This window comes from Larimichthys crocea, chromosome XV (assembly GCF_000972845.2).
Source record: "Larimichthys crocea isolate SSNF chromosome XV, L_crocea_2.0, whole genome shotgun sequence".
Taxonomy (NCBI): Eukaryota; Metazoa; Chordata; class Actinopteri; family Sciaenidae; genus Larimichthys; species Larimichthys crocea.
Window position 1 is genome coordinate 2,906,145 of NC_040025.1, and position 26,950 is coordinate 2,933,094.

Below are 26,950 nucleotides of genomic sequence, written 5' to 3' on the forward strand. Positions count from 1 at the left end.
CTTCAGATATGAGTGACAAAATCATTTCAATTATGTGTTCCGCCTAGCTTTATACAGAGAATGCTGCCACACATATTCAGTCAAGAATGAACCTCTTATATATAGTGACTTATATTAAGTGCATTTAACTTCCACAGAAACTAGCAGTTCAAGCGTTTTAGGGATATTTTTGTTGTGTTGTGGTAAAATTGAGAGAAAGAAAACCACTGCTTACTAACCATGAATGCTTAGCTCACAGTGACAACATGCTGATGTTTAGCAGGTGTAAATGTTTACTATATTCACAATGTTCACTATCTTAGTTTAACATTTGCTAGTTGAGTGAGTGAGTAATAGGAATGATGGGAATTACTTCTGTGTGTGTTAAAGGTCCAGAGTGTAAGATTTAGGAAGGTCTACTGGCAGGAATTCAATATAATGAGTATGTTTTCATAGCGTATAATCACCTGAAAATAATGTTTTCGTTTCCTTATAGAGAGTGGGTCCTCTTCAATGGAATCCACCATGTTGAACCACCAATTCTCTACAGTAGCCCAGAACAGACATATATGATATGATATGATATGATATGATATGATATGATATGATATGATATGATATGATATGATATGATATGATATGATATGATATGATATGATATGATATGATATGATATGATATGATATGATATGATATGATATGATATGATATGATATGATATGATATGATATGATATGATATGATATGATATGATATGATATGATATGCAATATGATATGATATGATATGATATGATATGATATGATATGATATGATATGATATGATATGATATGATATGATATGATATATTGATATAACCTCTTTCTTTTTTTCTGAACTTTACAGCTGGAGTTTTTCCTACATGCTAGAAAGGAGAGGGCGATGTGTGGGAGAGTATTCAGTTAGTCACACTCTGCAACTTCACTGCTAGATGCCACTAAATCCTACACACTGGACCTTAAAGTTTTTACCTGGCACAACTGACTAAGAACACACAAAAAGTAAATCTAAAAAATATTATGACTGAGAGTATGCATATTTTGAATAATCCATCAAAAAAAAGGTGAGAACCTGATGCACAAATAGAATTAAACATATTTTGGACATATTTGTATTATAGGGTTGAATCATTCGTCAAACTTCAGAACAAATTCATACATGAAAAAATGTAACAGACACTGGAATAATTGATGAAATATCAGAGATGGTCAATAAATATGAAGAACATTTGGACTTGATGAAATATGCATATAAATATGCAATATGCAATAAAAAGCAATCTGATTGGAAAGATGCATATGTATTTTAGTATCTATGTTGCAGAGGGTAGGTGGTGGGTACTCGTCATGTCATGCCTGTACCTGTGTTGTATGTACACAATGTATATAGTCTGCTGGTCAAACTGAGAGGAATATCACAGGTATGGAGAAATTAAATAAAATGTACATAATTTAGTGTAATTAGTCAAGTGATTCATTTTATTTGAAATGAGTGTAACAGAGAACCACTGTCTTTTTTAGGCAGTTATATAGAAGAGAAAAGTGAACAACGGTCAATTTGACCCAAAGACCACAGAAGGATCAACATAATTAACTCATCCAAAGCTTCCAAACACGTTGTCTTCGATCATTGGCAGAGATAAATTCCTGGCAGAGACTTGAGGTCTCTTGTGTCTTTTTTTAGACATCCTGGCTGTACCAAACACGCACACACACGCTCACGCATGCACGCACATTATTATAACTTTTATTTAACCAGATAAAAATAAAAAAACATAAGCTCATGGACACCAATTCAAATGTTTACTATACTGTAGCATAACACTGTTTTTGGACGGTAAAAACTGGCAAAAAAAAGGCAACAGCTATTTCCATGTTAATTTCCACAGAGCAGAGGGAATATGAAGAAGAATGGATTGATTGTTATAATTGTAATAGCGATGCTAATTTCCATGGAATTCCATTATGTGGTACCATTGAGATATATATGTTTCACACTAACAACAGTGGTGCTGCCATTTTTGGCAGTTATTTTGTATTTAGGATCAGGATCTATGCCATCTTAACTTAGGATTCCTCAATGAGGAAAATCTTCATTAAGGACAGTTCAGTAAAAGTTATTTCCTATACTAAGATAATATTTATTTTTTGTGAGGAAACGTGTCTATAATGAAAAAATCCTTAATGTCATCCTAAACTACAATCAAATAGAATTTCAGACTTCAGGTGTTTCTCTAATAAGGTCACTCCTAACCCTCTAGAAGTTCAGATACACCCTGACAGGATTTATCATCTGGGGATCATGAATCTGTGTAAATAACTTCATGGCAATCCATCCAATAGCTGGTAAGATATTTCAGTCAGAAAAGTGATGGACAGAGAGCCATGCTGCTAACAAGACAAACAATTGTTGAAAGGTCTCTGAGCATCAAAGAGTCAACCAAAATATCTCATGCATCTCACTAATGGAAGATGAAGACATACATTTCATGGTTCGTATCAAACATATGCACATACAGCAATAAGATACAACTGTACAAAGCTATGTATACACATGCCTGCATGCAGAGTTGTTTTGAGGCTCCATTGTGGCATTGCTATGCATGCTGCAGTATTTCTCCTCACACGTCCGCTTCTCCCCGATGGCTCAATTTCCGTTTCCACCATTACAGTGTAACAGAACACAGCAATTAAAAGACCTCACCAAACATTAAGTCAATACGGTGTTGAGGTGTGTTCCCAAAGGACACAGAAAACTGCTGTGCAAAGTAAGAAACAGACATGTTTTCAACAGTACAACAACAAAGAAATACCATCAACCAGGCAACTAATTAACTGATTCTTTGCTTTTTAGTCATAAAATAAAGCACAGCCTCTTTTTTTTTTTGGTTTTATTGCAGTATTTTCTGCAGCAGTGCAGCTTTGGGAGGAGGACTAGTTTCAGAGAGAAACAAGCAGAAGAGGAGACAATGAAGTCAGAGGGAGGAAGAGGCAGAATGAAAGAAACAGGCCTGCAGAAATCACAACAGGGAGCATCTTTCTTCCTCTGCCTCTTTAAAAGCTGCCTCCGCCAGTCTATTCTCCTGAGCCAGGCATCGGCAGCAGAGAGGAGACGTGGTGAGAGAGAGAGACGGGAGATATCAGCACACAGTATCTAATCTCCCTACCCTCTCTAATGCACCCTAGAGTATCCTCTCCAGCACCGACACGGGAAGATAGATAGGAGTCGACAGCTGCACAGGCTAAAACCCAGCGCCCAAGCTTTACAGCTAAAGGTAAGCTTTCCCTGCTGGGCCTGGCTCAGAACAGGAGGGGGGGAAGAAAAAATAGTTTAAAAAGGCTGAATCAGCTGGGCTTGTTTAATGTCTTGTTTATCAGTCACTTCTTTCACCGGGGCCTTTAAGTCTACATTACAAAAACTGTCAACCTTGGCAATAAATTTGAACATTTTATATCTTATTCCTTCAAAACAAAGGCAAATATTCTGCCAAATGGGTGAGACAAGGCCATTTTCTTCCAGCGCAGTTTGCATTTCCTTAGAAATTTCTAAGAAAAAAGTGTCAGCATCTTGCGAGTATCTCCGCAAGTAAACAGATAATTCTACTATCTTCCAGGAGATTGCTGAAATATGAAGATATGCACTGCAAATCCCACTGACCGGATTTGTTTTCAAACAAGATTTTGCCGATCTCTGCTGTATTCTTACTCCAAAATACCTTTGTAGCAAAGGGCAGGGGGTTAGAGAGCCAGAAAATAAATAAAGAAAATTCAAGTGACCTTGAAAAACCACAACTGTCAGCCACAATGCACAGTGGTATCAGGCTTTATTGGCCTCTCTTGTCCTTCCTGAGCACCTACACTGACAGGTGTGTCGGAGGGACACTGGCAAAAGAGACATTTTATAATTAGACAATGCAAGAAATAGAAGAGGTAAGAAAGTCAGTGCAGAGCAGAACATGCAAAATCTACAGACAAGTATATGGACATGTGTGTAATGAATGAATTATGCATAAATAAAGCAGTCCTTTTCAAATAAATCAACAACTGCTTAACTAAACTAACTGAAATAACAGTCTCTGAACTTTTTTCCCTCATTTGTTCCAAATTGCATACTTCTTTACAAAGTAAATCTATTAAAAAATTACTGGGGAATTAGTAGGAGATAACAAGCCTGTAAAATTAAGCATTACAAATGTATTTTCTTGGCAATAAAAGGAGAAGCGGGGAAGGCACCAAGTGGTATTTTCCTAAGGAAGCGCTGAGATTACTTCCTCGATTGCGTCCGATTGGTATCTTGTAGACTCCCCCGCTGGGAGGAGAGCTGCGGTAGAGGGTGGAGTGATGCTAATCCAAGCAGCATACTGCAATCATGGTGCCAAGAATGAGTGTGTCTCACACAGTCCACCGCCCACCTGCTCAGAGCACGTCGGCACTTGAGTTCCACAATATTTTTGTCACTTTATCTGGTGATGTCACACCTTTCTGTAATCACACAAACCCCCTTTATTCATGAGGTCCACCAACAAAACCATCAGCCTTCTGGCATCTACAATCACTCAGCGACTGAAGTGGGAGACCAGCATCGACTGACTTAATCATCAAAATGGCCCGGGAGAGAATGTACTTGATGAACTCGCCAGATGAGCCGCTCATGCAGTTCTACACAGCAATCATCGAGTCTGTTCTCCGCGCATCAGTCACAGTCTGGTTTGAACTGGCTACCAAACAGGACGAGGACAGTCTGCAACCAACAGAGAAGATCACTGGTGCTGACCTGCCTACAATCCAGGACTTATACACCTGCAGAGTCAGAGAAAATCACTGCATCACAATCTGGATTTACACTGTTCACTGTACATGTCAGAACAGCCAGATGAGAACAATGACATCACATCATGTCAGAAAACAATCCTTGTGCAATAACATTTACCGTATTAACAGTATAACAAGTCGTTTGACTTATACCAAGAGAAACTCATCATGATCTCTATGAATTTAGAGTTCATGCGAGGAGAATCCTCTCACTCCAACAGCTCTTTCAGGATCTTTATGAAAGTCACTGTCAAGGATCATCAGCCATTAATACACCTGAGAGCACAATATCACCTGTATCCTCTCTGTGCTTTAGCAATAACATTTAACTTCATGCCAGACTATTCTCTCTTTATTCTGTCAGTGGTGAAAAACCTACTAATATATTTTACTTAAACTGAAGTAGCAATACCACTCTGTGAAAAAGCTCTACATTTACAATTTCACTTAAGTAAAAGTACAAATGTATTAACAGCAAAATGTACTTATAAGTATAAGAGTGAAAGTACTAATTGAGTAGAGTTGTATTATCATATATATCATGTTTGGAATATTATTACTGTTGCTGATTACTTCATATACTATTGGATAGTTAAATCCATAACACAAAAAGATCATGTGTTTTGTTTGTACACGATTCATCAAGTAACAGATAACCCCAGCTGTCTGAGATGTAATGGAGAAGGAAAGTTAGAGTATGAAGTTGCACACAAGTTCCTCAACATTGAGCTTAAACATAATACTTAAGTAAATATATTTTTTCTTTCCATCAGTGTTTTTTGTGACAGTACAGCGGCACTCTAATGACTTGTCGTTGGCTGCATGAAATCTTTCTAATTGTTTCGACTCAAACTGCTAAATTTGTTGGCATGGCTTTGTTTGCTGATTTCCAACAGCAAGACTTGAAGATCTGCGGTGCGAAAGTCTTTTTACTGAAACAGTGCATAAACAAAGCAGAAACCGTAGGCTTATACAGCAAAGGCGTTGATGCTAATTATCCGACTTGTACAAGCAAACCTCGGGGTGGAAGAAAGAAGATTGGGAAAATGTTCCTGTGTTGATAACGCAGTCAAAATCCTTGTGTGCTTCAACATACTCGGTTGACAAAAGTTGATTCAGATTTTGATAATAAAGGCTGAAAAAAGGATGAGTTTTGAGGAAACCTTGTTTCATGAGTGCACTTTTATCCATACAGAGAGCTACAGGATAGTAAATGTTTAGTGAGTTACAGCTTTAATCACCATATTCAGCACCGGTCGCAAAGAGGACATTAGTGGATATTGAAATGTGATGAACTGGATGTTATGGGTGTACATCTTCCTTTCACATTCAGAATGATTGACGCTCTGTTTGGTTTGACTGAAAACACAGCACTAGTAGTTATGGAGCTGTTTGCAGATAGCCCATTATCTCCACAATGTTAAAAAGCCAGAGCGAGAAAGCCTTTGTGTTCAACGCTGAAGGGATACAGGCAGCAACAGGGAGGAGAGCAGGGAGAGAAGGAGGAGGAAAAGGAGGTGGAGGAGAGGGGTTGTTGGTACACAGGACAGCTGGAACTGAGCCTCTCTGTCTGGCAGGGAGCGATGAAATTCCCCTTACAAATCACACCTCTTTTTCCCCCCCTTCCTCCTCCACTTTTCCTGCTTTTCCTCTTGATCTTTTTCCTCTTCCTCCTCTTCTTCCTCATCCTTCTCCTCCCTGCAGGTTACTATTGTGCGAGCGAGGCTCTCATGGGGCGAGCTGACAGCAGAGATAAACAAGTGAACTGGCTTGTTGGATGCATACACACCTTTGTGCACAGTGAAACGCACAATCTTTCCAACACTCTAAATTAAAGGATATATTGCTGCACACACATAACACAAAGGATGCATATGAGAAGGTCAGGTCTACACACACACACACAAACACACACACGCCAGCAGATAGGCAGTCACAGGAGGTTTACCAACAGGGCTCCTGTTGGAACACTCCTTTCCTGCTCTGCCTCTATTAAGGCTGACGTTGATAAATGATAGAGATTACAGGACAGACTGCCGCTTAGCTTCATCACAATGAATGTAATCAAACACGGAGAGCATCGGGGGAACTTTACACTCTGCAAGATGGAGGCGGGAGATGTAACAGAACAGACAGTGTGAGAGTCTTTGTGCGAGGAGGTGAGGGCTTACTTTTAGGCTTGTTAGTATGAGCATTTTTTTTTTTTTAAGATTATTTTTTTGGCCTTTTCAAGCTTTATTTCTGATAGAGACAACTGAAAGTGACAGGAATGCAGGGAGAGAGAGAAAGAGACAGGGAATGACATGTGGGAAAGAGTCACAGGTCGGATTCGAACCCTGGGCTTCCGCAGCAAGGACTAAGCCTTCGCACATGGGGCGGCATTAGCCAGCTTTTAACACACAACTTCATCTCTGTCACTGCAGAACTCCAGAGGCGTCCCAACCTGTGAGGAGTGCCTGGGGATGGTAGCCAGGGAGATTCTGGGAATATTTGATGCCAATAATCTTATTAGAAGACAAGAAAGATCATTTTTGTGACCTGTGACCAATTACTGTGTCAACACACACAGAAATGTCTTTTGAGCAACACATTAAGCTTTGCAACACTGGTTATTTGGATAATTTTGTCAACAAATAATCAAACTTGATTAGTCTTACATCGCCTTTGATAATGCGCAGACTAATTTATTCTCACACTCAGCATGAAGTCATGGAAAATCAAGCTGCATTCATGCAAAACATGTTATTACTTCCAATTACTGATGGACTATAATATTTGACATTCATATTTTTTATAGCGGATTAGCTGACTTTATAGGAATACTGTTTCATACTGTATGTTCACTGTAGGTCTAGATAAAAGAAAAACTGAACAGAAGAAGAAAAAGTTTCACATTCTCCATCGAACAATGTGCATAACAGTATTGCTGTGTGTCGACTACAAATCCCACTAGAAGAACAATGATGATGATATTGTAGAGTATATTATATAGTATACATATCATTATGAGGGTTATTTATTCATTTTAGTATCATATTTAAGCCTGATTTCAAGATGCCCGCACATTGGCAAAATTGCTAAATATGTAAGGATCCATTTCATAATTAGATTTGACTGTAAAGTCAAACACACACTAGCTGTGTGTTACTTCAATTGTTCATTATTCACAGCATAAAACAGTGTCTGCAGTTATGAGTTGACATCTCAGTTAAATCATGAAGGAAAATCACCACAAGACTGATGTTTTTAAAATGTGGATTAGCGTGTCAGTTATCCAAACAACAGGGGATTTGATTACTGATTAATTTCCAAATGAGTCTAATCTACATCAAGGACAGACAACAAATAAACCGGGATTTGGATAGATGAACAAACAGTTTTAATTTCTGCTACACAGTTTTACATATTAATTATTGGTTAATTATTTATTTAATCAGGACTGTGTTGTGTTCATTTAACCACAGACGCTGTAGCAGATGTCAGAGGGATCACTGAGATCACTGACCTACAGCATATAAAAAGACTCGTACAGTTAGAAAATCAGAAAAAACGAACGGAAAATAAGCTTGTCTTGTTCCGATATGGGGAAGTAATATAAAACAGGGCTGTGGTTTCAAGCTGTCAACTGCAAGATAAAAGTATGGAGATAGTGCAGTTCAGACTTATCTTAGTTTTGCTAAAGCAAATTCTGATAGCGCTGAGATTAATTTACTCACTGTGCAGCTCTGCTTATTTCAAGTATTTAAATGTCATTTGAAGCTATTTTTCACAAGGAAGAAAATCCTTGAAACATCCTGTTTGATGATTTCTCGTCTCTGTATCAATACAGCCACTAAAGTATATTTAGATCTAGTTTTGGGTGATGTGATGACATATTCTTTATTCCCTGGGAAGAAAAAGGTTCAGCATAATGAAGCTGGGACTGTGAAGGGTCTGAAAAGAGTTAGTGCATCCTTAACTTAAGCTCATTACAGTTGTCCAACTAGAAGCTGAGACTAATTTGGACTCATACAGATGTGCTCATTGTACACAGACTTCAAATCAGCCTTTTGCTAAATGCCATCCCCCATTCTGTTCCGACTTTACTCTCATTCGCCGCATTGTAGCAGCCAACAAACATGAAATGCCATATGTATTTTGGAGCGAGGCAGTGACTCTTAAGAAATGCCATGTTGAAAAAGCAAAACAAATTATCGCTGCGAGCAGCCACAGAGTGGCCGAGCTTCACACTGGCATTTGAGCCATTAAGAGAAAAAAAAGGTTCAGAATACATTGTAAAAGACTGCAGTATGAAAGAGTTTTTTTTTTTTTTTACGTAATTATGAAATATTGTTCTTACAGTTAAGTAATTTAGAATCACTTCAGCAAAGGTTTGTCCACCAAAAAAACTCAACTTTTGCCATAACGTGCAAGCATATCAAATAATGTTTGCCACCTTCTAATTTCATTTTCTCCCTCAATTGTATTATTATTATTTTTAATAAAAGCAATATAAAATATACTTATTAAAGAATAACGTAAATACATTAGAAATAGAAAAAACATCAGATCAAGCTGAAGACAGAAACACTGCTACCACCCTGTAAAAAACAAACAAACAAGTAAATTAATATTAAGTCCAGTGTGGTGGAGTACAGCAGAAAAGAGCAAGAAAACTGAATATTGATTTCTCACCAAGCGGCATCCTCCGTAGCCATAAAGTGAAGCCAACGTGGAAGTGCCAAAAACTGCAGTTCCTCAAATGACCACTTGAGGCTGGCTACAGGACATGTCAACCTCCATAAGCCCCCATATTACAATGTCCAACCTCGCACTGCCTCAGGTCTGCCGATGAGCCACGTCTTTGCCCTATTTTAGATTAGGTGACAGAGGACTACCAAGACGGTGACTGACCACCACACTCTGAGCTTCACATCGGCTCTTATGCGTGACGTCACAGGTACGATGTCCATACTTTATACCAGCGCAGCCTATTGAGACTTTTAAATACAGGGCTGTTTGTGCTCATTCTCTAAAGTGTGACAGTCCTATTCATAGATTCGTGAGTTTGAAGGCTGATCAGATGCCTGAACACCTCACAGGATTTTACAACTCTGGAGAGATTTATTGTTTTATTCTTGGATCATTTAAATTTAATTTGTGGTTGACGTCACAAAGTAATCTACCAGAAATGTGTGCTTACACAAAATTACATCATGTTTCATTGTGGGTAAAAGTCAGCTTCCTTGATGGACGTCTAATGTGGAGTTCTTTTGGCTGGAGTCAACTCTAACTCTAAAATATTCATTCTTATACATCACTTGGGACTGGATTGGATTGTTGGTATTGATGAGTTTTTAGTAAAACAGAAGGAATGTAATATATCTGTCTGCCTAATAAAGAAAGAAAAGGTGATATACTGTAGTGGAGAGTACAGAGAGTACAGAGGACAGTGGCTTTATGTGCTGTGAGTATGAATGCAACACTGGGGCTTGTTAGCAGTCTGGCAGGCCTCTAATTTATTGTTGCTCAGTGAGTAAAAGCTACAAAGCAAAACTGAATTTATTCAACATCCCGATAGTAAAGATGAACACAGATTCATAGCCTGAACTGTTAGGACTTTGATTCAATATAAATAACAAATAATACATTTTGCTTAACAGAATCTTTTTTAAACCACATTTGTGTGACAAACTAGTTGTACAAACTGGGAAGAGAGGAGCATCATTTTCAAATAACTGTGCTGTCTCAGTTCAGTACAGCTCATTACATTAAGATAAACTAAAAAGCACCTCAGGACTCCAGACAGCAGCACAAGGAGCTGAGGGGGTAAAAAGAGGCACCTGGCCTACTTTTCGAAACTTACCCAGAATTGTAAAGTAAGTCACATTTGATTAATCAGAGGTGCCTGTGATAGGGAGCGTCTGCCCGTACTGGATCTTTTCATCTTCGCTGTGACACCTCAGCCACATTAACACGTGTAGAAAGAGAGAAAGAAAGGGAGCAGGAAGGGAGAAAAGAGGAGAGCGTGAGAAGAGTGAGACACAGCTGGGGAGCACTGAGGAAAAACAAAGAGAGCATGACTTTGACAAAGCAGATTAAAAAAGAATAACAGGCGCGAAAAAGTGTCACATTTAATAGGGACGCGACACATCAAGCCTCCACTGAGACGCCGAGCTGTCACACAGCACAACTCTCTCTAAAAACAGAAGCAAGTGGCATCTTTGTGGCGCTAATCAGTGCCGACGTTGGGAATACAACTCCTCGGTTGTAATCTATTTACGGGAGCGACACTATAAGCTTCATTTGTAGGAGAGATTTCATTTGCAGCGTGGCTGTGTTTGTCTTTCTGAAACTACAATTTGGTTGAGCTAATGAGCTTGACATATGGTACAGCTCAGGACAAAGGCGAGACATCAGAGCTTATCAGAGCTCACTGTTACAAGCACAATAACATTACCAATCTAGAGAGAATGACATTTTGAAATGAAGTGTTTATACATCGGAGTTAAATATTTACCGAGACATGCGCCAAGGCACGCGATCAGAATTAAAGTGTTATGACATGGGTAACATGGGATATGGGGAAGTTTCAAATAAAAAAATGTTTTCTTTCTGTGTACAACATTTGGACTTGTAGACACTTGTAGAAAGATTATCGACTATCTCAGACTCAGAATTAACTGCAATAATGTGTCCAGCAGCTGTTAATTGTCCTATTAAAACAATCATGTCTTTCATTTTGACTGTCTGTTCAATCAGAGGTGATTGCTGAATTGCTGCTGCAGCAAAACGAAATTAACTCACTTTTACTTTCTTCAAGCAGTAGATACAATTTAAACTTGGCAGCTCACTATTAGAAACTGCCGTAGAGCTCAATGTCCACTTACATTGTTTTGGAATTGTCTTCACCCCTCTAATCCAATGAGGACGAAAAGTTGTAGAGGTGTTCAGAATAATAGATGTCATCTTATGGTTTAAGGACAACTGTGCGAAATGGTAGACAGTCCAGAATAAACAGGTAAGTTGACCACAAACTAAGGTCTTTCAATATCCGATGATCCAGTTGTGTAGTGATGCGGATTTTTCTTTTTCATGTACATGCAATTCTGGGTTTTATTTTGAAACTTTTCCTTATGGTTTCTAGGTTATGATATCATCAAAGTCTCAGTCCAACATATAATTGGTTAACAGGTTTACGATAAACAGTTTAGTCAGATTATTCACTTTGAGTTGAAGCTGAAACTGAGAGCACATGAAATGTTGACAACTCAGTTGAACCAGGAAGTTTATTCCATAAGCTGGGTTTAGTTTTTATAACCTACAAACCTTTTTCACAGCAGACATTTTGACTGGTCATAATAGGAAAAACTTATAATTAGACTTAGATTGTAAATTAGACTTGTGTAACCAATCCATAGGATGTAAGAGTCAATCCAATGTAGATAGTATGTATGTGTAGTACGTAATGTAGATGAAGCTACAGATGCTACCGAGGCTGTTGCCAGTGCAGCAACAGGAGAATAAATATGATTTTCTCTTCTTTGTTTATGCCACTTCTCTCATGGTTTGCATCCATTTTGAGCACTTAACTGAAATAAAATGCACTGGAAAGAAGGTGAAATGGCCACTGCAGTCAAACTGCAGTGAAAAGCAAAGAGTCCTGGGAGAGCAAACGAGGTAATGTCTGAGTCTAAAGGTACTGCTGGGTAAAGCATCCCTCCAGCCAAAGGTGATTTGATATGCATCATGTTCTCATCACTAATACCTTGTCTGGAGTTATAGCTTCAGCAATGAGTAGTTTCATGGTTAAAGAATCCCTCTAGTAGCAATTCAGCAGGATATGTATGCATGTTCTCATCACTGATATCTTGTTACGTTCAGGGCTATGTAGCTCCAATATTGAGCTGCTGGTCAAACTGTTTCTCTGTGAGCAGCACAGCCAGATGCAGACTCAAATCCACCCGGGGGACAGTTAAGCACAGCTCTGAGCAGGCCTCATCCACAGCTTCTCTGTTGTCACAGAATGTCCTCAGCATGTCTTAGCTATGAAATGTCTGGTTCTTTGCTGCCCTCGCAGTCGATTGTCAGTGTCCTGCAGAAACCTGGTTCTATATCAGCTTTATTTTGAACACACAGAAAATGATTCTTTAAATGAATTGTTTTGGGAATGCTTTGGAAAATACATATATTCTTTTCTAGTGAGCCTAGCAGCACCTCTACAACTCAAATCAGACAGGCTGACATTAAAGAATTTGCCTCTGGTGAGTTTGCATTTCACATTTCAGCGACCAAGCCAATGTTTTTGTATTATAAATTATTAGAGCTGAAAGGATTAGCCGATTGACAGAATGTTTATCAGCATTTTTTAAAGTTGCACATCAAGCAGTACTGTCAAAAACCGAGTGGTTCCAGCTTTTCGAATGTGAGGATTTACTGCTTTTCACTGCATATTCAACATGTTGGTTTTGGATAAGTGGTGAGACAAAATGAGCAATTTGAGAATGTCACCTTAGAATGTGCTTACTAAAATGAGCAGCTTTCACCATCTTCTGTGGACTAAATAAAGAACTGATTAACTGAAATAAGAAACTGACAAATTAATTGATGATTATTGTGTGGAATACACACAAACAAATAAAAGAATGAAAACACTAACACCAGTTGTAAAGCTCATTAATTCATCACACTGTCATAAAAAAAGCTCCATTTCTGTATCAGAATGTGCAGGATATGTTGGGTAACGTAGTTTCCAGGTAATGTGTCAAACGTCCCAATTTTTTTTTAAATATCTGTAACATCAGCTTTTTCCAGGGATGAAACACTAACCAGTCTTATCTAATTTTACCTCAAGAATGCGGGCAGAAAGGTCCAAACTGAGATACAAGAGACACAAATTGGTTAAAATTCTCTTCTACTTCATCTTTTGACTCTCTTAGTGACGCAGCTGCAAACTGTAAAAAAAAGTATCTACAATAGCAAAAATGAATTCTGAAGGACATTCATTAAACGCAACGACAAAAGTCTAGCCAACTGGAGTCCTTGTCCAGCATCTGCAGTGCAGCCAACCATTACAGACCACACTGACAAAACACCATTTACTTTTATGCCGTTCTGCAACACTAAACTGAATGTAAGGGTATTAGCATGAGTGTGTATATGTGAGTGTTTACATGTTTCATTCACTGCCTAAAGGTATCGAGCTGTCCAACTCAGCAGACCTTTGTAAATACCACACAGGGCCTCAAAAATGGCCAAGAGCCTATTAGCTGGACATGAAAGACAGAATATGTGAATCACTGGCAGCCAGCTAAAGCAGGAAAAGAGCATGACTGGATTGAAGCAAAGTGTGTCTGTGTGTGCGTGTGTGTGTGTGAACCCCAAACAATACTTTGAACGACTGCACGTGTGCCAGTTAATTTGGGATTTGAGTTTGGGTAATTGCAAAACCAACCAGTGGATGTAGAGTCATTCACAGGCTACAATCAAACACAAATACACACACCATGTCTGTGGCCGTATACATACACACCCACTGTGTATGAAAGAGGCTCTCCACAGCAGTGTAATTAGGCCTGGTCACTGCAGAGACGTAATGGATAACCCTGTCTGAAAATAGCCGGGGGCAGCGCACATAATTGAGCGTGCCGTGTCTATGTGTGTGCATGTGTGTGTTTCACATGGGAGGGCTACAAAAATGGCATTTCTTGCTGCTTGTTTTGTTTTGTTTGTTATGTGTGCAGCAGCATCTAATGAAAGTGGAGTTTGAAGTGACTTATTATATACTGGGTGTTCTATTGAGGTTAAAACCAAAAGCGTATGTGTCAGCGTCTAGCACTAAAAGAGTAAACTTTAAGATATTTGGCCTTCATATTCAAGAAACTCTTAGTAAAAGCTTTTTTCTTATTTAGTACAAGGATGTCCAGTAGCTTTTCAGAGTTGAGGAAATGGCTACACGAGAGGGAGAAAGGCCACAAGTTTAGAGCACCAACATACAGTGTAAGTCTATAAAATGTGAAGGAATTGGATTTTTATCCATTTGTATTTTTGCGTCATCTTACATTGCTTCTGTTACAGTTCTGTCACTCAAATTGAATTCCAAGTTGAAAAATTCAAAAATGCGTCAAAGGTACAGTTTGTAGGATTTAGTGGCATCCATTGAAGTTGCAGACTGCAACCAACTGAACACCGCTTGCCAAGCTTGTAGGGTAAGCTACAGTGGCTGTGAAACTCACAAAGAACATAAAAGACCCTTGTATCTAGAGTCTGTTTTTTTTTGTAGAAACATGACGGTTCAACATGGCGGACTCCGCAGGAGAGGACCCGCTCTCTCTGTAGATATAAAAGGCTACAGTAATAAAAATACAACCTCTTAGTTCATTTTCGATTTCCATGGATGTTATGACTAGGCATAAATCAAAATGCCTCTGAAGTTCAATTGGATAGACCTACAACCAATCGGTGCAACGAACTGTGTCACAATGTGTAGCAAATTGGTAAATTAAACGTACTAAATCCACTTAATTTAATACTAACGTGATGGTGTACTGTTTCACATTACAAAGCAACAGCCAACAAGGTCATGCTCCACTGTACAGTTATTGTATAAACACACCCTAAATTAGATAAACATTGGTAATTTGTTCAGTCTGAACCAGTTGGGTGCAAATATGTCTGAATGGGAGGTGAACCAAATGCATCTGCCAGAGGAAACAAAACATGAGCTTGCAGATTCATCTGGTTCGCACGCTAATCGAATTCTGCTGTCTGACTGTGCACACATGTAGAATAACAAGACATTAAATTAACAAGGAGTAATTCCTGCTTCAAGCCTATGTGATACAGTATGTAAAGCAATGTGGATATTCATAGTTTCATCCATGCAGTTGTGGATTATAACTGCACCATAAGAGGAAAAGTATTTTTTTATAACCATAAAGGGAATCTCAAGGTTGTTTCAAGGTTTATGAAACCGACTGAGATGATAGCTGACTGTTAATAAGGCAGAACAAGATATGCATTTAATCGCTGTGTTTGTATTTGTCCTGTGTCCTTGTGGAAGTGTTATGGAAATGTTAACAGTCTAACAGAGTAAGATTTCTTTTGTAATGTGAACGTTTATTCAGACACGAGAACCAACATGAAAAAATGTCATTGTGCATTTTTTAAAAGGAGGCTCGGTTAATCTCTTACCAGATATATTTTCCCTCAAATTTCAGTGCTTTAAACATACACAACAAATGTCCACAGTCACATTCTGGTCATATCATATGCTTTCCAACACTTCAATAAAGCTACATGATGCTTATTTTGAGATAAATATTTGAGCCGAGCTATGTTTTTATGGCTGCACTATTAAATCAAATAGAAATATTCAGTGTCTCGTGCATAATTTTATTCTGCCTAAATTTAGCCTGACATCTCACTTCTTTTAAAAATCTGGCATTTCTTGGGCTAATTGGTAGTCCAGGAAAAAGTTCCACATTGAAGGTGTGATAACATAGTTTTAGAAATAATATTACTTTTCCATGCTATCCTTGAAACAGTGCTTCAGAAAAGCATCATAATGTAAATTTTTGCTTTAATATCATCCACATGAAAGAAGCCAGTGCATTAAAGCAATCTTCAAAGTCAATTTTCCCCCATATGCTTCAGTCATAGGATACCGCCTGCTGGTTATATGATGGGATTATTTCAAAGGATCGCTGCACATAAAATAGCAGCATTTCTTCAAGGTATGAAGTCCACCACAGACAGTTGTAATGGCGAGGAATTGGTACATTAGGAGAGAAGGTGTACAAAACAATGGAAGTAATACATGACCCTTTACTTGAAAATAAAATTTAATGAGTCATTTATAAAGGAAGCCAGAATAACTTACTCCAAGATGTCACTCACAAAGCAAGATGAGGAAAGCTGCAAGAGATCCAACGATTCAAAACAGTAACTGAACAAACTCGAGGAAAATCACTGCTCAACACAAAATACAAAACTACAAAAAACTATTTAAAAAAACTAAACTTACAAAATGAATGGCGAGGCAGAAACCAGAAACTATTCATGTTTCACCATCATGTAATTCAGTATTCTTCACTGTTTTCTTTTTCTGTCCTTGACTGAGGTGATTTTGCCATTCTGTTACCACAACACCTTTTCTTTTATGATGATTTATGATGACGAGTCATTGTCAGTTTAAAGCATGGCACATAAGCAGTTTTACTATAACAATGGTGGCTGATTTTTAGTTTTTACAACAATCGGTGAGTTTTCAGATAACGGGAGATTGAAAGCAGGTTTCTTATTTCTAGCCAGTTAGCGCTGATTTTACTGGAGGAAATGCCAACTGTTGCTGTCTAACTAACTAATTAGGCTAATGTTAGCTCCACAAGTTGGTTGAAAAAGTTGTTTTTGGATGACGTTTTAATGTTTTCAGCTTTTAGGTCTACAGTAGTGTGTGAGTTTAGGTGGACCTATTTACAGAATGTGGCAGAAACTTCACACTAGGAAGCAACTACACTACAAATTGCCTATTCATCTCTTAAAGGGTCTTTGACATAGATTTAATAGCTTACATAATGCTTAAAAAAAGATCCTGAAATGTGACTAGAGGTTGTAAAACGCAGTATGATGCAGTATCTTAAAATGTTTCCATACTTTACTATTTTCTATCATATTAGTTGAATGTGGCAAACATATTTTGACTTGTGTGTACTGTATGTGTGCAGTGGCCTTCAGTGTAGCTAGTAACATGGATATGACATTATTACATGGTAGGCTACGATATATGAATGTTTCTCTGGACATAATAGACTTGGGTGATTATTTTCATAAGTATCAGCAGAACGTGAATTATAGATGCATTGCAACTGACTGACGAGGCAGCCTCATAATTGCGTTTTTGCATTAAATGTGATTAAAAAACACAACGGCAGCGTTTTTCTGCAGCGTGCGCTTGATTCTTTGAAAATGCAACAAATATGCTATACAGGCTTTTCTTACTTTATTTTTTTTCTTTTATGTTTCATGATTCATTTACATTTCTCAGATTCCCTCTGGGGACCTAAGGCATCATGTGATGTGATGTCACACTGTACCAGGGCTTGTGCTGAAACATCTAAAAAAAAAAAAAAACCCTCTCCCTTTGATATTCACTATATATAGCACCATCCTACAGACTGAAAACTGTTCCTGAGTACATGTCAAATAAATCTCAGTGAGTAAGTGAGCAGAAAAAAAGAATAACAACATGTGACTTAAGGATACAGCTGCAGTTTTGCACCTCATCAGTTTATGATCATTACCATTAACTTGCTTACTTTTTGCATTATGTATGTGTTTGGATTTGCACCTCACCATTAACCATTTTATATGAATTATACTTACCATTAATCTGTTTATATTACTGCCAATGTGTACATTTGGTTATCCTTTAAGTTGTATATATTTTATTTAGGCTACATGTGCACTCACTTTCGTGCTGCACAACAATTTCCCTCGGGATGAGTAAAGTTCTATCTTATCTTATCTTATCTTGCATAGAAAGTCGAACACAAATCAGAAAGACTCTCCAGGGAACAATGATACTTAACTAAATTATGTGGTGGAGCTTTTTTGGGCTGCAAATGACTGATCCTGGACCGTGAATACATCACGTTCCCCTATTCGCCTGTCTTCCTCCTTCTCCTCTTCCTCCCTCAGTGAGACTGCCAACAGATGAATCCTGCCAAGTGCCTCCCCAGGAGAAGCGTGCGTGTCTCTCTAAAGGGTCTGTATACATGTGTGTGTGTGTGTGTGTGTGTGTCTTTCCACTTTGATGGCAACGTTGGCAGTAATGTGTCTAATGGAAGATAAGCAACACTCTCTCAGACAAGCCTTCACAGCCAAGCACTTCCCCCAACATCATCATGCTGAGTGCAATAGAGGGAGTACTCTATCCCCCCTCCATCTCTTTGAACACACACACACACGCACACACAGCGTGCAGTGTATACTCATGCAAAGACACAAACACACACATACGGAGGGTGACGGTTTGGATCATCTGTCTTAAAGCTGCCTTTATCATCTCTCACACAAGGTCCGTAGAACCTCTCTCTCTCTCTCTCTCTCTCTCACACACACACACACACACACACACACACACACACACACACACACAAACAAAGGTTGGATGATGAATCCCAGAGATGAGTTTCACTCATAGAGGGACACCTCAGAGAAAGTATAGCTTTGGATCACCATGCTCAAAAGCTGCCCACAATCATTTCTCCTCCAAAGTACGTCCCCACCCCACACACACACACACACAAACAAACAAACATACACATACACTAGTGAAGTGGTTTGCGAGAGGGAAGCGAAGGACGAGAGCACCAGCAGGCGCTTACAGAAAAAGAAAGAGGGAGAGTCCTTGACTGCCGACTGACCCCGCAGCTTGTTTGTGCCGATTTTGTAGAGAGCGTTCTGATCGAAGGGGAAGGTAGAGGAGAGGATTCAGAGTTTATTACACACAACACAGCGAGCGCCGACGGGCGAGGGAAGGAAGGAGGAGCGGAGACAAGAATGATGGAAGACACCGAAGGTCTGAGTCCACATTGTCAAGTAATGACTACACCTGAGCGGCTGCCATGTTTTGTTTTTTAAGGGTTAGACTGATAAATTGGCTGGTTGTATCAGACACAGCGGTGGCCACTCATATGACTTGCTCAGTGACCAGAACCACAGATAAACTGCCAGCAGAGGTGAAGTTTAATGCTTTGGGCATGTTCGATGAATTCTTCACATTCTCTATTATTTTCTGCAAATTCATTATTCATTTAGAGAACCTATTGCACAGCAGAGCTGTTGCACTATTAAATGTGATGCCTCATCTGAACTGAAAACCTTGAAAGAGTTTATCTTTTTTTACCTTAATAAAAAATAACTCATCATAATGGAATAAGAAATGTACTGCATAGAAATGGTTCAGCAGAATGTGTTTGCTCAAAGGTCGACAGCAACGTCCATGAAAACTAAGCTCTTGGATTTGAGATTTAGGGGTACATTCAGTGATGTAGGACCGGCCTAAATTTAATTGTTACTTTAAAAATGAACGAACAGAATTAATGAATTATGGCCACTTTGTGTAGAAACTGGAAAAGGTTTTTTCAGAAGGTAATTTTTGACACAAAGTCTCAAACGTCATTAGAGTGAGTTATTTATTTTATTTTACAGATTTTTGTCATCGGTTTTCACCTGAAGACTTTGTATCACCAGTAAATGAAATGTGCAGATGGGCTCATTTTGTATGTATTTTTTGTATTGTATATGTATACAACTTTTCTTTACAGAAAGTCAACATATGACAGAACATCTGACAAACATCGAGTAGATGATTCCGCTGCTGAATAAATAAAATAGTCTATTCAAAATAAAATAAGAACAAAACATGCTGTCACTCTAAACTCTCTTAACTTTTAAATGCATAGTTAATAGCCAGTACACAGTGCCATCGCTCCATAAATATTTCTATTTTAAACTGAAGCTTTGATGTGATCCTTCCACTCCACCGTGCTTTATTTGGAAGCTACAGCTTTAACCAGGAGACTGATCATCATCTTTTTGGAAATATATAAATTGTCCAGTATGTTCTCAGGTAGGATATCAACAGTAATACCAGCTAGTTTAAAGTTCTTTATGCGACACACTTGAATCTGACCTTTTCTTCCAGTTCTGACAGACATTCACCAAAAAGGATCACAGCTATAGATTTGCCTAATATTTCCTCATACTCATTTAATGCTGTGATGCATAAGGCCAGTCTGCTCAATCAATAATGCAATAATGGTGGACTAACACATTCATCTCAGTCCTAATTCTCACAAACAACACTGAAGACCCACTCTGATTTCAAATAACTTTGACCGAGTCAATGAAAGTTGGCTGGGAGTTTCTTTTCATATCTGATACATGTTTAGAAGTAGGATCTTTGCTTCTGACAAAGTTTGTACTTTCTCGCCTGCTGATAAGAGCATGATTAAAAACTATATCCAGAGTTGGAGCTTCTCTGTAAAACACTCGTTGCACATCCTATTAATATTCTGTAGGATTGCTGCAGCAGTTCTTATTTCCTCTTGTTTTATTGATTTTATCATTTTAGATGCCTTGTTCAGTTAGTGATGGCAGGTTCATGTTTGAAAAGAATTTCAATTAATTATGTTCTATATATTTTCCACTTTAAAGGTTAACAGTTCAGTTCTATGGAGACGGTCAGTACAATTATTTGCAGTTGTTTTATGTTTCAGCTCTAATTTCCTCATTTTACTATCAAACTCTTGCTGCTTAACCATACACTCTCTTATCAGGCATATTTTTATTGTTTTTCCACTCACAAATGCTTTGCACCCCTCCCATATTGTTGAGAGAATGGCGTCTTTCCATTGTCATTTAGCTGCAAGTTTCCACTGGTGCCTCATCAGACAGGACCTAAATATGTTCCTTTCTTTCATTGATGTTGACTGTAATAGGAGTACGGCCACTTATGGCTATAGATTTGATGGCACGGTCTAACACCCTGTGTAAATGTTGCTGAGACACACACAGAAATTCGTCCTGGGTTAAGTGCTATGAGTAGAGTACAAAATAGTGTCTTTTCTGTCTGCTTATAGTTTTTTTGGCAGGGAATTGGAACTCAATTGGATAATAACCTATTCAAAGTATTCAAATCATCTCTGAATATCAAACCTTTCTGTTGCCAGCAAGCATAAACCTATAAAAATAAACAATTCTCCATTAATTAATGTAGCTACATGTTCGTTTCTTTCATTCTTTGTGAAGATTCACTGTCTCGTCCTCTTGAACGTGAATCCTCATCTCCTCGAGCACAGACTGTCAGCACGTCCAATGTTTTCATGCCTGAATCCAAAAATAGTTTCAGCTGGGCAGAAGACTGTGCCTTGATATTCTTTTCCTTGAGCTTTTTAATTACATCCTGCTACGGTTTCCATTTCTTCTGTACCTCACTTGTGTATTCTTGGTTGAAGCACATTTTCAGTCCTCAGTACACAATTCTGCCTCATTCCCAAGCTTGTTGCAGTGTGTGCTCTTTTACTTAAGAGTCAAAGAAGTGGACAATCTCTGGGGTGCTAAGTTATCTTTCACTTTAACACTCTCAGTGTGGAAGTCATGCCTGGGTTGAAGTGATGAGCAGATAAAGTCAGTCACAAAAATGTCTTTTTTTTTATTTTTATTACAAGCCTCCTGGAACATCAAATATTTGGTTGCTGCTAGATCGTGATTTCAAATCTTTGCCCTTGCCAGGTTAGTTTAATCTCTTTCTGTAGCAGAAAGGTGATTCATCTTTCCAACGTGGCCCTTCTGTCCTCTGTGGCACTCAACCTGTCCTCCTTATTTGTTGTTTGTTACTTCAATGAGGCCGGTTTCCAGTAGGTCCTTGACATTAGCATCCAGTCAGCCCAACAAGGTCTTCCTGTCTTGCAAATTTCACATTGGTTTGCAGCTTCCTTGTCTTCACAGTCTTGTCTTTCATCTTATGTAGGAGCTCATGTTTCACATCTTTAGTTCCTGGTTTCTTTTTGCCCCAAACTTTTTTAGTCTCTCATTTATGCATCATTTTGTAGTTTTAGGTCTGGAGACTTGCTACTATATTTTCTGTAGTATGAAGCTAATTTAATCAGGTAGTTTTGAGTGAGCTAATGTGTCAAGCTGTTGCCACTAGCACGGTGCCACCAGATGTTTGCAGCTGAGGATTTTTAAGATGCTGCCTGCTGGACGAGAAGGTTGTGGTAGAAATTGAGGCTGTTTAGCACACAAAAAATGGGCACAAAATATATTAAAAACAGGTTTTAAACAGAAAAAAGCCTTTAAAGTTTAAGTGGTTAATGTTTTCTGACACCATATTTTGCTTCAGCTTGACAAAATATTGTTTTTTCAATGTGGCAAAATCTAACAACCACAATGAAGTAGAATGCTATAGGTCTCTCTCTGTTGGAGAGCAGCGGAATCAACACCTATTAATATGAAAATGTCATGCATTATTACTTTGAGTACACTTTGCTCATGAATGGATATGCAGACAAATCCAGGGGACGTGTACAAGATTGATTTTTAGTCCTGAGACAACCGAGCCGTGCATTGTGTAGCGTCAAGTTGCAGCTACAGTAATAATTTCTCTCCTCTCTTTGTAGTTTATCCCAGGCTGCCCTCCAGCACTTGTCTGCGCAGTGAGGAGTATATACTGAGGTCAGGACCTAAATACATTGGCTCTACCTACCGCTGAGCGCCAACAAGCTTTAAAACTGTCAGCCTGTCCCTTTCTCCTCTGCTCCCTCACCCATCCTTCCTGTTTGTTCTGACACTTCCCTTCTTCTTCCACTTTATGTCTCTTTGTGTGCACTGACAGTGGAATACAGACAGAAAGAGAGAGAGAGAAAGAGAGAGTTAAACAGCCCCAAGTATCGAGTCGGAAACAAATTGAACCTACATCGTTTAATGGAATGAATATGCAGGCATCTACAGACACTACACAAGTACAGTTCTATACATAAAGGTATTAAATGTGCTTATTTAAAGGGATCATGTCATCAAAAATGCTCATCAAAATTTCTCAGACACTCAAGATAACATCTATGAATTGTTTGTTTTGTACAACCAACAACAAAACCAAAATATATTTAACTTACAATGATTTAAACACATAGAAGAGCTGCTTTGCTTGAGAAAAAAAGTAAACATTTGTCAAAATTGCTTTAAGTGAGGACTGAAAATTTTACATTTATCAGATTAGCAGCAGGCCAGAGAGCAATAACTATTTTCATGGAAGTTATGATTAGTATTATCTGCAGTAAGTTACACAGGTTGGCTAATTATAGTGGCGAGCAATTTGATGTTTACCAATAATCTTACTTTTGTTACTTATTGCCTCTGCGGCGTTGCAGAGTCTATGATCAGAACTGCATCCATAGCAACAGTCTGCTATCCAGAAACTGATCAGCATATCAAACAAAGCATAATGTAATAATTTATATGTAATTGCACATATGCTCAAATGCATATATTTAAACCGTATATGCTCCCTCAAAGTCTCTGTGGTGCAATAAAGCAGCTGTTCATGTAATTATTTTAGAAACAGCCAATACTATGTCATGTTTACTCAGTACTGCTTGGATCTGTGCCCACATTATCTTATCTACATAACAGCATACTGTATACTTGCAACAGTAATAAAAACTTAAAATCAGTTGTTCTTCTGCACTCACTGCCATGTCAATACACCCCTGTCAAAACTGAGCTGTGAGCGAGTGGGAGGCAAGGAGCAGACGGGGACATTTGGTGTCTGATTCTGCAGAAGACACGAGTAAACCCCACAAGCTGCTGCTGAATGTTTGCCAGTGATACTGCAATGGCTACTGTTAAATTTTTAATAGTCTAACAATAGTGTGATGTCACTGCCTCAGTGCTCTAGTTTGCTTGCTCTTATTTCCCCCGCACTACATTTATCATACAACACGCCCATTGTTAGAAAAGGGCTTTTAAGGTGGTGCAGAAGTGGTTGTAAAGGAGGCCTGCACTCTGTGGCTGCATCTGTGCCACACTTGGGTTTTTACTCATATGTCCATCCTGTATATTCCTCTCAAATACAGCCATAGGAGTAGAGGAGCAGACGTGCCTGAATAAAGGATTCTATCATTGTTAAATGGCAAAACTTTCACCTGTTGAATTGGAAAAAAAAAATGGTTCAAATCCAATCTGATAAAGGGAGTCACAATGGGGCTGGTTTCTCAGGCGATGGAGGTCAAAACAGGGTGAAGATATAATACTACATCTGAGTGCAGCCTCACAGCCACACATATCTACTTTAGTTGAGTCAGGAGAACCAAAAATACAATACATCTCGCCTTAAGTTAAAGCAGAAGAGTTGTTTTAAAGCAGCAAGATGCTGAAGAGACAGGAACACATGTTGTTCCAGCCGTGATGAAGGCTGATGAATGAAAAACCTGCTCTCCAAATGTCTGTTAGCATTGCTTCTGTTGCCTCATTACAATCTGTTTTCCTTTGTAAAGTTTTAGCATCTTATTAGTCCGGCGGCTCATTTACCCTTCACTGATTAATTAAGGCAATTGATTGGCTGGAATAATCGCTTCGCCGGATAACCATGCCCTAATTAGGAGTTAATTGAAAAGTATCAATGACTAAAGCAGCGCCTGAGCAGATGTAGACCGGAACATTATGAAAATTGAGCAAATCCAAATTGTTTTTCTTTCATTTCTCTTCCTCCCTGCTCTCTTGCAGTTGGTGGAGTGCCAGAGAAGAAAACAGAGGATAAATTATGACCCTCAGGGGGCTCGAAAACCACCCGTACAAGCCAAACTTACAGTATATTCTCAGAAAAGCAAATGAAGGCTTCTCGATCTCGGTCCTTGTGCTACTCATTTGATGATACTCACTGTGGTGTGGCCTATGCTGTAAATTCACCACATATCTATGGATGTCTGTGTAAAGTAGTGTGATTTTTTCTGCAAATATAAAAGGTGTTAAAGTTGGTGGGCCTATCCTCATCAATCCCTGAACTCTCATCATTCCCAATCTGCAAATCATTATACCCACAATTCATCTGGCAATCCTATTAAACTAAACCCTTTACTTCAGTATTATGCACTGCTTAATGCTTTACTAATCATTACATTGCAGGGCTATTTATGATTTCAATTATAAATTACAGCACATAAAACAGTTATTGGACCTGTATCTGCTGGAGTTTTAAACCTCTTTTAAACCGCCATCCTGTTTTCTACCTTCAGGACAAAACAAAAACAAATGTATCCGCACATACTCATTTCCATAAAAATCCCACAAACCCCCTGTTCAAAAATATCTCACGAGCACATTATTCAGTTTGAAAACAGATTCTGATTCTGTGTTATGTTTTGGATGCACCAATCTGCAATGATAGATTACTCATAGTGCTCCAAATGTCAACAGAGAGGAGAAACCTAAATACAGAGAAAAGATTGAAAAGATAAAAGATTTAATGGATGGACATTTAAAGTGAAATAGGATAATGTATGAATAAGGGTGGGCACTGCTAAATCAGTAGAGAGCACCAGAAGCATCCCAGTGGGACTCCCTTACCAGGCTGTCTTGTAAATGTCTTGCCAGTTTTCCAAGTCAAAAGGAGTCTAGTCATGTACCACAAACCATTCAGCACTTTAATATCTGTAACTCTAACACCTCAAGACAGGATACCCCCAGAGAGAAAGATTGGATTCACATATAGCATGGGTGATATCTGTGAGGAACACTACATGGATGAAACAGCTAAGATGACAAGAGACTGAATGAACACTGGAAACACACATCAGCTATATATAAACACCAGACTAAAACTGGTCACAGCACAGACTGGGAAGAAGTCGAGGATCATCGACCAGAGGTCAGAACGAAACGGAGAAAGATCAAGAAAAGCATTCATCTAACTCCAGAAATAACCCGATATATCACCAGCTAGGACCAAAGTTCCACGAGGAGAAACATTTAGGGAAAAACACTTGTTCGCTTTCTTGCAAGGAGTTGAATGATCGTTCATATTTGTCCATAACATTAAACAAAACAGGCTGGAAGCTACTGTTCTTCCAAACTGTTTCTAAAGGATCGGTATAGGGGCCGAACTGGGTATTGAATAGATCAGTCAATAACTTATCTGTCCAATCTGTAAGTTGAGCTATGTCACATCAATTTCAGGAGTCGCATCCTCGCAGTGACAGTTACAGCAACTTTCATCAATAATATAAGTGTATCAAGGTGATTTGACCACTTGAATCAGGATCGTCAGTATTTGGATCAAACAGCTTGTGAAAAAGAAGATGTGCCGTATGAGGCTACCACAACTGTTATAACGGAAAAGGTAAATGTAAGAATTGGAATCTGTATCAGCAGACCCATAATATTAAAAAGGGTTCTGGTCAGCATCAGAGGTAAAAAAAAATGTAGCTTGAGAAATGTTTTTTCCATTCAGATAGATTGACCTACTGCTTTAAACTCTGTGCAAGACAGTAAAATTTGTGCATTTCCCAACATGTTGAACTGTTCCTTTAAGTTTTCTTTATGGGTTTTTTTGCCAACGAGATCTATCAGCCACAGAAAG

The 26,950-nt window shown here is 38.6% G+C and overlaps 1 protein-coding gene across 1 annotated transcript in view; it reads right to left on the reverse strand.

Moving 5' to 3' along the window:
* Positions 1 to 26,950, reverse strand: part of vstm2la (V-set and transmembrane domain containing 2 like a) — a 48,419-nt gene that overhangs the window by 19,698 nt on the left and 1,771 nt on the right. The gene's annotated exons all lie outside the window — the stretch shown is intronic.